Consider the following 10,196-nt stretch of genomic DNA (forward strand, 5'->3'; position numbering starts at 1 on the left):
AACTGGTATTGAGATACACCGTTTATTTGGCAGTTAGCATAATTTCTGGAAATACTTTTTCCCCCTCCTCTCCTCCTGCACTAAAGACTGCTCCCTGTTTGCCTGTACAAGAATTTGGTAATACAATCAGACACTAATAAATTCATTTTCTACTTGACTGCTCATTCATTCAAATGTTAGTACATAGGAAGAATACAAGCTTTGCAATTGTGGGACTTGGCTAATCAGTTCATAATGAATAATATATATGAAAGAGATAACTGAGATAGGCACCCATCTTGCAAGCTGACTGCCAAAGGCAGATGGGTATGTTCACCATCAACCTTCACTTACTAAGAATGACCTTCCAACAGAGTAGAGCCAAATTCAGGAGCAGGGAAGATGATTTGTACAGAAAAGGTCCCAGACACACACTCAGATAAGGGGTGTCAGGTATCATGGCAAGGGGGGAAATGCACCAAAGAACCTGGAGAATTTGCTTTAACCAATGGATGTAATTCCATTCTTCACCCCTTGCTATAGATCACCTTAAGCTCCGTCGGAGGAAGGGTGATGCATAAATACCATGAAACACTAAGGTAACCTTACAATGCCCGTGTGTACATTATCTATTTTCCTCCCTCACAGCCCCACACCCCATGTGGCCCCGGGCACTGGCAACCCACGCTACACCACTGGTTGTCAGTATGCCCCAGCCATTCAATGTCAGCCAAGTGAACTATGCTTAAACGTTAGGCAATTCCACACAATTTCCTTACCTTAACCTGCCACTTATTTCATTCCTCTGTCATTTATAAAAGTAAGCTTCAATAAAGGTATTATATACATATCGGGTCTACATTAGCAACACATTTTAGCACTGCTGTATAAATATAATTCTTAGTACCTAAGGCTTAAAGGCGAAGAGGCTCAGAAAAACAGACTGAATTAAGCCACCACATTTCAGAGAGGTAAACACTGACGCAGGCCTAATCCACTGCAATATACACCAGATTGTCCTGAATCTTTGTTCATCAGTAACAGGCAGCACAGAAATTCTGGAGTTGTTCATCTCCATGTACACCTTCAATTTGCTGGGCAGCCATTTTCCAAACTAGCAGCCTTTAAGCATCCGGCTGAACTGTGTGTTCTGTGCAGACAAGTCTTCAAGCAAGAATGATCCCTGCGCTCCCCTCCCCTACGCACACCTCATACAAAGTCCAGACATGCACAATGAGCTCCTCCTGGATGCTTCCCAAACATCCTTTCCTGGGGGGGGGGGGGGGAGAGAGGGAGTGCAGGGCAGTTGTTTGTGCAAAAGGTGCCCCCATGTCATCTTGCTTTATTTTTTTGACATTGCAGAGCTCCCGAAGAGTGATGCGGTTACCAAGGAAACCAGCAAAGAGGTACACAGGGGTTGCCGCCACATTGTGAAGTGTGAAAAAATGCCAGCAATCCACAGCCAAACTCGCCTGGCTGGCGCTCTGCCAATTACTGCCAACTATATTGTATGGTTGGCAGGACAAAAGGGTGTCTTGTAAAAGAGAGTGGCGGTGATGGTGGTAGTGGGGTGTGTGTGTGTGTGTGTGTGTGTGTGTGAGAGAGAGAGAGAGAGAGAGAGAGAGAGAGAGAGAGAGAGACCCTGAAGCAGCAGCTTGAGCATCTGCTTCAGTATGAAAGGGTTAGGGGTCCCTGCTATAGGACAGCAGCCCAAAGTTATTCACTCACAGAGACATCTCTGCATTAGGAGTGGAAACATAAATTCATGCTGAGACGGCAGCCAAGGACAGCCAGTTGCAGGCAGCTGCGGCAAGCTCTACCTTTTTTATGGCTCCCATTATGAGAATTCTATTATGGTTGGCAATTTGCAATAATCAATTTGAAATCACAGTTTGATTAGTTAATCCACCTTTGCTTCATGTCTCTTGAGGATTTGACTCTGAAGGGAATTCAGGAGGTAAAAATCAACAGCACACCTTTTTGTCGATAAATAAACACACACGTGTGTGCACATTTATACAGGTTTGCATATATCAAGAGAGGCCAATTCAGAGCTCTCATGAAATAGAGCACTCTGGAGTAGTTCACACTGAGTTCCCAGTACCAATTACCAAAGGAACTGGCCCCTTCAACAGCAGAGTAGGTTTAGTGCAGTAGTGAAGAGTCTAGCTGGCAACTCAGGAAGTTGCGTTGCAAAAATTCACCTATATTGTGAACCCACGAAGTGGTCTTAGGAAGCCACCATCTCTCAACTTCAGTCCCCACCTTCCCCATCAGTAAAATGAGATGGAAATAATACTGACCTAATTTACAGGATTGTTGTGTGGATTACAGCAAAATAAGGGTGGTAGCATGCTTTGAATGTTCTAAACCACTCTATAAATGCTTAAGCATGCTACAATGGCAGTGAAACATGGAGATGAAATATACCCAAACTGTTAAGTAGCTGCACTGCTGGGCCTTCATTCCTTCACCAACTTGGCACCTTGCCAGCATAGCTAGGGCTGATGGGAGTTGTAGTCCAAAACACCTGGAGGATGCCAGGATGGTGAAAACTGCTTTAACTCATGCATGTTCACCTTGAATGTTGTACTAGGGTAGCCAAGGTTTAATGTGACATGAGCAGAAATAGCTTGGAGGTGGAGAAAACTGGTCAACCAGAAAAACAGTAAGAGGTCTGCTTCTGTGTACATTCAGGAAAAGGTATGTGGTATGCAGCTTAATAAAACCTTTAAAACAGCAGGAAGATACAAAGACTCTGCATATGGTCAGAGAATTTTTCACTCCATAAAAAATTATTTTATCTTCTGGTTGTTGTTTACTATACATATATTGTGGTGCTTCTGCAGCTTTCATTATAGCCAACATTGTTATCTCTGTTTTTAAACCCCCCTTTGGATCCATGGTGGAAGGAAAGGTGAAATACAAATATTTCAAACAAACAAGACTTGTGAACACCACACATCTCTGACTTTCTGTTTGTTTTAATGGCAAGAGGATTCCATGTGCCTTAACGGTACCCACTCACTCACCATCTTTTTATTTTTAAAAATATGCGTTGTAACTTTGGGTTGCTACTCTATTGTCCTAATCTGAGAAAGAGAACCTGCTATCATTTACATGGGCACACCCCACCTAAGAAGGTAAGTAGAGCCCTGCTGGATGAGGTCAAAGGCCCATCTAGTCCAGTGACCTGTTTTCCAAGTGGTCAACCAGATGCCTCTGGGAAGCCACAAATGGGAACTGTTAAATTGTGGGTGAACATATCAGACGACACAGCGATTCTTCAAACAGCTCTTGTTTATTCACAGGCCAGAACAGAACTAAACTGAAGGGTTCAGCCAGCCTGCTTATATAGAGCTCCACTACAACACAACTGTAACCACTTTCTGTAACTATCCAATCACTGAACGTCACTTTCAATCCCTGATTTGCATATGTGGACCTGAGTGAAAACTATCTACAGTATCCCCCTGCTGGCCCAGGGTGGGAACTTCAGTGCATAACAGGAACCAAGACAGTTCTCCTTTTTCACAGTTGCCTTCCCATTCACCAAAATTGCTTATCTTTTAGTCTAATTTAGGGGCATGTTCCACTGCTCAAAAACAGCTGTTAATACCACAGCAGTGTCATCCCTTGGATCCCAGTAGACACCAGGGGCTTGGGAGCAAGTGATTCACATTTAAAGAAGAAAAATCAAGTCCATGCAGCGCCAGCAGCAACCTTCAGAAGAAAGAAAGAATCTTGCTGCAAGTGGTGTTACCTGGGAAAGTAATTAGGGATGGTATTTACAGCCTTGCTACCATTTTAATGTTGTTTTGCATCTGTTCTCCTTACACTTGGAGAATAGACATAGAGGGGAACATCTGTTTTCAGCTGCAGTCAGACGCGACATTCCCCAGCCAGAGATTTCCCTGCTGTTTCAATGGGCTTTAATTATGTCTGTTTCCGTAACCAGGGTCAACTCCCCTACTGCAGACAGACACAAGCCTTAGCTTGGCTCTGAGCCTTTAAGTAACCTGGTGCTGCTCAGGTTTCCTTTCTTTTGCCTAATCCCCTGCTCACTACAGTAATATGCCAGAGAAGTGCAGATGTCACCTCCACTTTGTAGAGACAGACAGGCATCTAGGCTGAGGGAAGAGACACCACAAAGGAGTGGAAAGCACCGTAATCAGGGTCTTATCCCAACTGACAAGATAAAGAGTATGAAGGGAAGAGAAGGATCCTTCTGAATGAACAGGCAGCCCTCGGGGCCCTGTCAGTTCCACTCACCAGGAAGATCTATATGGAAATCTGTCAAAGAAATTTGGACAAAGCTAGGAGGAAGCTTAAAAAAGGTACTTGTAACACCTTCCCAGTTTATATACAAAAATCAACCCCCCCCCAAAAAAAGGGTCATTAAGGATGGGAAAGGGCATATCCATTTGCAATTGAATTGCTGGAAGAAAAAGATGTCCCTTAGCCTCAGGGCTCAGTGTAAACTCTATTCCTGAAAACAGTTTTACTGCATTTGTCAAGAATTTCTTGCCCCAAGGTGCATACAGATTATGTCACCACTGGATGTCACTTTGCTTTAGAAACTCTCAGGTTTTTCCTTTGCAACCCTGCCTCTAATTCAAAAGGGGGGGGGGGTTGACCCTCAAAGTTGTGTAGAGAAAAAAACTTTTAGTTCCAATACCAAGGACTTGTCCAGACAGCTCTAATATTAGAGATTCAGATCACTTCCAATTCCTACAGTCCAGATGTGAGAGACTGCTGAATGGTGCACACAGCATAACAAAGACCAGCTGTGGTGGCTTCCTGCGAGTGATCTGTGGGAAGCACACTTGCCCTTGTCTGGGGCAATTCAGAAGCTTCTAGTTTTCTGCCACAACAGGCAATCACGACAGGAAGCTACCATCTGGGCAAATACTAATGTGACAAAATCCCAAGACAATAGCAAGCAGCTTTGCTGAGGGGGTGCTCTCTGCTTCCCTCTCTCTCTCTCTCTCTCTCTCTCCCTGACACTCAGACATACACACACAAGCTTCCCATTCTGGAATAGGATATATTCAACATAAAACAAGAATGCATACAAGTTCCAAAACTAAGGAAATACTTTGCTCACTAGCCTTATTTTCCAACAGATGCTGAATCTGATGCTTCCATACAGATAGTTTGTTTTGTGAAGAATAGGAGGAATCCACCATAAAGTGATCATTCCATTAGTGCAAGCATTCTGGCTTACCAGGAAAAAACTTTTTCACTAAATTCCAGTCTGACCTGAACACTTCTAAAATAATCATGATGCTGATATACATGTTCAAGTACTATTAGCAGTAAGGGAAAAGCACAAAACGCTATACTTTTTTAACTGTTGGTGTATAAACTTCCAGGAATAATTCACAATATTTCTTCACCTAGGCACACTGTATCAAGATCACCACTGTTAATATGCAAGTGTTAGTAAAAATAGACATACTCGTAGGAGTGAATATTACTTGTAGCATAAACAAAGACACCAATTGGGTTCAATATCACCAATATCATCCCACCGTCACCATCAGAACTAGCATAAAATACTGGCTGTGTACACAAGGCCAACTGCTAAATTAACACACCTCTGTAATTTCCTCCTAACCCTTATTTATAGGGCAGAGGGAGAAAGAAAACACATCCCTTTAGAACATGACATTTTTACCCAAAGCACAAGCAAAATAATTCTAGAAATAAATGCTAGAAATGGTTCCTGAAAGTGTTATAAGGGACATAAATGCATACAGAGGAGGAAAATCCCAGAATGTTTCTAAATGCCCATTTCCTTTATATGCACACTCCAATACAAATTGACCCAGCAGAGGAACCTTTCACATGTGTTTAATATCCACCACAAGATGGCTCCCTGTGCATTTCATTTAACCAGTCCATTCACTTTCTTCAGTTAACTGACTATACTGCCTCACTTTTAAGTGCTGCCTGCTTTTAAGGAATTGCCTCTTTCCAAGACACCTATAGAACACAATGAATACACCTCTGTCTCAGGAAAGTAAACAGGAATTAAACAATAGAGAATTGCTATCAATCTGAGGCACTCCTTGTGAGTTTTCTTGCCATTGTCAGAGTACTCTACTAAATATTCCTTTAGTCTGATCCAGCAAAACAATTCATGACCTTGCTCTGCAACTTTAACCTTAGAAACATCTGTCCCCCTCCTTCCCATACTTTTCACTCTTGACTTTCCTCTGATCTCGGTGTTCATGCAAGCAGAATGGGAGCAAGGAAGCAGATCAGAGATGGGGAACCTGTGGCCGCAATATGTTGTTGGACATAATCACACATGAACTCCAGCCAGCAATGCCAATGGAGAGAGATGATGGGAGCTGTAGTCCAGCAACACCTGGAGGGCCACAGGTTTCCCAACATCACTGGGGCCCCTGGTAGTCTTAGCAGGTGCAACTGACAACAGCAGTGGTGTGATCTGTGGCAGGCAGCTAAAACCACCCACCATTTTAATAACCCAGAATATCCTGAAATAATGTTACTCAGAGATGCTGTGCATGACTTCCCAGACCCATCCATTAAAATGTTGGCATCCATCTGTCTCGAGGTGAGCAGTACAAAAGTGACCTCCCTAGGGCACAAGCCTGGGCAGTGTGTATGGAAGTTCTGGGCTGCCCACACAACAAAACCCCTCCTTGCTGATGTGGTCCAAAGGAAAGCAGAGCAATACATTTGGCATCAGCTTGGCTGCAGGAGTTGCCAGAAGATGGCGTACAAAGCACCACCCAACCATCAGGGACTCCACTCCAAATTCTTGTAAGGTTTACTCCTTAGCCTTTTCTTCTCCTGAAGGTACCCATCCATTACTACCAGATAAACTCAAGTTCAGGGGAAAAGATAGCAGCCCGTGGCAGACTTTGGGGTCTCAAATTTCAATCTCTCTCACTCTGTTCTACAGCATTGGTGTGGTGCAACCCTCCAGTAAGGTTGAAGCAGTCGCACTACCCTAAAACTGCCTCTGTAGGTAGGATGGAAAACTATGTTTTATTTTTGTACCACCTTTTACTGTAAGGAGCACAAGGTGGTGTGTGCATGGTTCTCCTCTCTCCTTTTCTCTTCACAACAACCCTATTACACTGAAGGACAGTGACTGGTCCACTGTCATCCAGTGAGCTTCATGGCTGCGCAGAGATTCGAACCCTGGTCACCCAGGTCATAGTCCAACACTCTGTCCATTGTATCACACTGGCTTTCAAGGTTCCACATGTGACCGGTCCCTCCTAGGCAGAGAAGCTAAGTTAGGGTGAGTCATATGAGTCTTTCTGAAGAAAGGGTGCAGTAATCTGCGCAGGGGAAGGATGGCAATTAAAAGTGGATTAGTAAATTAAGAAAAGGGTAATGGAAGGCAGGAGTTCACATCCTCTCCATTTGCCAGAAGGAATCAGGTACATGTGGTTTGTGTTATGTGAGTCCTGCATACCACACTTGTGATCAAGTCATAGAATAAAAACATTTCTATGGAGTCTGGAAAATATTTGAAATATTATACTTCGAAATACAGCATAACCTCCAATTATCCAAGTCTCTTAGGCTGCAATCCTATACTCACAGACTCCCACCGAACTCAGTGAAGCTTACTTATGAGTAGGCAGGTATAGGAATGTATTATTCATTACCCAAGTTCACTTTTTGTTGTCCCTTGAACTAGCTCTCTATATTAAGCACCCCATCCTCTGCCACAGACATCTGGTTATCCATACATTTTGGATGCCTCCCAATGCTCTCTGATAAATGAGAACATACTGTATATACATTACCTTTCAATCTATAAAGGTACGTTTTACTGTTGGAAACCACAAACCTGCATATAATTCATTGCATCATTTAAAGTGTCATTAGCAAATGCTAAAGTTTCCCAAAGTTAGTACACACTATCCCAGCTGTGGAAGACAATATATTTGTAAAGCAGCTAGGATTACAATCACAAATAGGTACAAAATGGAAGGTGGAACTGATCCAATGCTAGCTATAAATCCTGTGAAAAACCAACCATCAAAATCCACAGTAGTAGGGGAAATGGCACAACTAGAAGTCATGACACCCATCCCCAGCTCCACCAGTGCTCAATAGCCATGATGACCTACCGTAATCAAAGTTCCACAAAAGACAAGCCTAGTCTGCAACCCCAGTTCACATAGTTCTTACCTGGCTAGGTTGGGCTGCAGAATCTTTGATGCTGACCTTCCCATGAAAAACCATTCAAACCCATCCTCCCTGAAGACCTTCCTGGAGATCAGTAGCATCCCTGTGGGAGGAAAAAAAGAAGATGAGCTGAAAGGAGGAAGAAGAATCAACTCACAATGACAAGCTGACTTATTTGTATGGCTTTATATGATGTTGTACAGATTTATTTTCTCTGTTTGTTGACACTATGATTCTTTTTTGTTCTAAATGTGTTTTTGAGTTGTTCTATTTATTACTGTTCATTTGGTATTTTTTTTGAGCCACTTTCAGCACAATTTCAAGGAGAAGTGGCATATAAATAAATTGATGATGATGGATACTACAGAGGAAAATAATGCTGAGAGCATTAGGGCTGATCTGGATGCACCCTCACAGCATTCAGTCAAAAACTAATAATCCAATATCTGCAGGGCCACAGGTTAGCTACTCCTGTTTTCTTGGATTAAACATGGGGGATGGGAGAGCAATCCTGCAAATTTTGCAAGAGAAGCTGGTTGGGTACCGGGCTGTTTAATTGTCTAATATTGCCAGCAAGAAACCTTTCCCCAATATCCTTCAAACAGCAGGCTCCCATCTGAGTTCACAAATCACTGTCTCAACCACCATACTACAGCACTCAAATCTATGTATGTAAAGCTCAGTCTTTCCAAACAGTTTTTTAAAAAATATGTTCTCACAGTAGATTGAACCATTTCATGAAGCAGTTGTTATCAGTAAGATGCACCTTAGGAAATGATATGATTTTGAAGGCTCATCTCTCGTTTCCTTGGAACCACTCTTGTATAGTTTATGTATTTTATTTCCAAGACTTACATACAACTAAAATTAAAGCCAGTTATTAAATCATTAAAACAGACAACATAATTTAAATCCCTCCAAAGGCTTAAGAGAACAGATATATTTTAACCTGGCAACAGAATCCAAAGAAAGCTGAAGCCATCCATGCCTCCAGGGGCAAGACAGTAATATTTTTATCAGATAATGTTTGATTACAAATCAATGTACAGGCAGCGGAGCAGCATATATAATTCTGGTGGAAATCAGGTGCATGCAGAAGAGCTTTTAGCAATTAATAGTAGGAAGCAGCATATAGTAAGAGAAGGTGCCTTTTCATGTCACTGCAAGCATCACCCACTAGCAGAACAGCAAGAAATACCCCAATGGTGATTTTAGGGCCTGCAGTGGCTACTACGGGCAGAGGAACTTCAAGAAGTAACTTAGTCTGAAGTCAGTAAATAAGTCAACATTAGGACCTTAAATCGGACCCTGTGGCCTATAGACAACCAGTGTAGATACCACACTTTCCTCCCACTGCCTACCCCCAAAATTGGCTTGGGGGGTATTGAGATAACTTCTAGAATAGTATGCACAGGGGCTGGGAAGAGAAGAGGGGTCATTCCATCTGGCAAGCTGAAATGGTTGCACTGACAGGACAATTGCCATAGCACCATGTTGAATTCCTTCCATACAATAAAGGACACAATACCTTCCAACTCTATAATTCTATGAAATGCAAGGATTTAGAAACAAAGTCACCACTTTGTACTGGTGGTAGCTGTGCTGTTAGAGTGACCATGCTAGTCAGTATCAACTAGCGATGAATGATCAGCAGAGAGAATGGAACCTGTGGGTTGAAGGGAACAGATCCAGAGAGCCCATTGCCCACAGGATGCTACATCTGGAAATGCTCTTAGACAAATGTGAAGTTTATATCTTCCACATTGCTTTCCAGATCAGCCTTTCTAGCAAGCTACCTGTGATCTTCTCTCACAGGCTCTCAGCTGTGGTAGATTAGTTTAAAACCGATAGGCTAAGCTGGTGCAGAAACAAAAGGATTTCTGGCTTCTTTTCAAGGTTTCATAAAAAAAAAGGTGTGCAAATATCTTTTTTATGACTTTCACATCAGATGATCTGAATCCCACTACAAAATATTTTTTTATAAAAAACCCTGAAGACTGCTTTAGACCAGTTTCAGCTTCCAAAAACTCGGGGGA

The 10,196-nt window shown here is 42.6% G+C and overlaps 1 long non-coding RNA gene across 1 annotated transcript in view; it reads right to left on the bottom strand.

Annotated features, from left to right (window-relative positions):
• Positions 1–8,265, bottom strand: part of LOC114590675 (uncharacterized) — a 136,022-nt gene extending 127,757 nt beyond the window's left edge. Inside the window, exon 1 of the long non-coding RNA XR_013391839.1 lies at positions 8,164–8,265. This is a non-coding gene — a long non-coding RNA (uncharacterized LOC114590675). The remainder of the gene's footprint in view (positions 1–8,163) is intronic.
• Positions 8,266–10,196: the final 1,931 nt, after the last annotated feature.

This window comes from Podarcis muralis, chromosome 2 (genome assembly GCF_964188315.1).
Source record: "Podarcis muralis chromosome 2, rPodMur119.hap1.1, whole genome shotgun sequence".
Taxonomy (NCBI): Eukaryota; Metazoa; Chordata; class Lepidosauria; order Squamata; family Lacertidae; genus Podarcis; species Podarcis muralis.